This window comes from Orycteropus afer, unplaced genomic scaffold, assembly GCF_000298275.1.
Source record: "Orycteropus afer afer isolate SDZICR_OR568_19922 unplaced genomic scaffold, OryAfe1.0 scaffold00382, whole genome shotgun sequence".
Taxonomy (NCBI): domain Eukaryota; kingdom Metazoa; phylum Chordata; class Mammalia; order Tubulidentata; family Orycteropodidae; genus Orycteropus; species Orycteropus afer.
In genome coordinates, this window is record NW_006921969.1 from 3,224,970 (window position 1) to 3,227,738 (window position 2,769).

Below are 2,769 nucleotides of genomic sequence, written 5' to 3' on the forward strand. Positions count from 1 at the left end.
TATCAAATGTGAGTGACCAATATGGCAGCATTGAGGATGAGAAAGATATAGAGAGGTACATGGGAGGTACAGACAACAAAGATGAACCCTTTTGTTCTGCATTGTCAGTGAAGGCAAACATGGTTATATGGGTGGATAGATGGGTGGACAGGCTGAACTATTAGATATCTCTATGAAATGGGGAGTGTATCCAAGAACATGTATAAGGTTGGCAGACAATGGTCCTATAAGTTTATGTGGATGATCAGAATTCCCAGATATATAGTAGAGGCAACAAGGGGCAAGGTTGTGGTCACTGCTTGGTCACAGCCAGCTACCCAGAGGTACTGAGTAGTTGAACCTGTGGACTTGGGACCATAGTTGAAGGGGACATCAAGTTCAACTGGCATAACATACTATACAAAACATTGTTCCATCTCCTACTGTGGTGAGTAGCGACTGGGATCTTAAAAGCTAGCAAGCTGCCATCTAGATGCAACGATGGGTCTCTCCTCGTCCAGAGCAAAGTAGAATGCAGAAAACCAAAATTCATGGAAACAATTAGTCTTAGCGACTGGTACACCATCTGATCTGCAGCCTATAAGATTATGAGACCAGAATAACTAGATGGTGCCCAGCTACCACTGTCATTCACTTGGAAGGGGATGTATGTAGGAGATCCTTGATAGAGAGGGAGAACAATGTGGAACAAAACTCAAAATCATTTGGAGAAAAAAAAAGGGGATGGGGACCAGGTTTGCTGCTCAATAGAGCCTGGTGGAACCACTGTGACTATGGCTCCTAGCTGCCTTTCAGGTCTGGAATTGAACACACACCCATGGTTTCCAGCCAAACAAAAGACAGGCATATGAGTTGAACATTTACCTCAGGTAGATACACTCTTTGGAGGGAACAATTATGGAAGAAAGAAAGGCTGCTTATGTACAAGGAGACAGTTCAGGGGGCAGGAGTGCATGGAGGGAGGGACACTGGGAAGAGGTAACTATGGGGAGGAAGTGGGAGGGGAGCTGTTGCATTATGGTAAACTGTGGTCAATGTCATGAGACAAAGTGTATGTGCACTGCTGTATGGAAAGTGAATTTGCTCTGTAAATCTTCACCCAAATCACAATAAAAAAGAGAAAGAGAGAGAGACAGAGAGAGAGAGAATGGACTGTTCTAAACTTGGGGAAAAATTATAAATCATAGGGTAACCTCAAAGAAAAAATGATAAAACTTAACATCACAATAAAAAAGAGCACAAGCACAAATATTCAACAAATACTAAAACAACAGGAACAAAGGAAATGATAACACAATTCATAAATATAATGAGCTGAACACAGAAAATAATATGGAACAAAGAAACCAGAGACACCATGAAAAAACACATAACAAAATGACAGCAACAAATTCATACTTGTCAATAATTACGCTGAACATTGATGGATTAAATGCACCACTCAAGAGAAGGAGAGTTGCAGATTGGATAAGAAAACAAAACCCATCAATATGCTGTCTACAAGAGACACATCTTAGAGACAAAGAAAAAAAATGACTAAAAACTAGGGTTGGAAAAACATATATCAAGCAAATGGCAACAGTAAAAGCACAGGAGTGGCAATATTAATTTCTGATCAAATTGACTTTAAGACAAAAACCACCACATGAGACAAGGAAGGACATTATCAATAGAACAAGAAGATATAACCATAATAAATATCTATGGACCCAATGAAAGAACCCAAAAATACATAAATCAGACTTTGAAAGAGTTGAAAAGCCAAATAGATGACTCCACAGTAATAGTGGGAGACTTTAATACAACACTTTCAATGAAAGATAGAACAACAAGAAAGAAACTCAACAAAGATGCAGAAGAGCTAAACAATACAATCCACCAATTTGGCCTTATAGACATCTACAGAGCACTTCACCCAACAACAGCGCAATATACATTCTTTTGTGTAATGTGTGCACATGGAACATTTTCCATGATAGACCGTATGTTAGGCCATAAAGCAAGCCTTAATAAATTTAAAAACATTGAAATACTGCAAAGCATTTTCTCAAATCATAATGCTATCAAAATAGAAATCAACAATAGGAAGATCAGTGGAAAAAGAGTAAACACATGGACACTGAACAACACCCTCCTTGAGAAAGACTGGGTAAAAGAAGAAATAAAAACTGAAATTAAAAACTTCCTTGAATCAAACGAAAATGAACAAAAAACATACCAAAATCTTTAAGACACAGAAAAAGCAGTCATCAGAGACCAATTTATAGCAATACAAACACACCTCAAAAAAGAAGAAAGAGCCAAAATCAACACTCTAAAACATTCCCTGGAGAAGGATGTCATGCTTAGTAGGGTGGAGGGTCAACGAAAGAGGGGGAGGCCTTCAACGAGATGGATTGACACGGTGGCTGCGATGATGGCTCAAGTATAGCAGGGATTGTGGGGCTGGCACGGGATCAGGCAGTGTTTCGTTCTGCTGTGCATGGGGTCACTATGAGTTGGAAACGACTCCACGGCACTTAACAACAACAACAACATGCAAAACCAACAACCAACAGTATTCTCAAAGGAGAGAGACTAAAATCATTCCTCTTGCAAACAAGTACCAGGCAAGGATGCCCTCTATCACCACTTCTATCCAACCTTGTACTGGAAGTCCTAGGTAGGGCCATAACAAGAAAGGGAAATCAAAGGCATCCAAATTGGTAAGGAAGAAGTCAAACTATCCCTATTTGCTGATGATATGATCCTATACCTAGAAAACCCAAG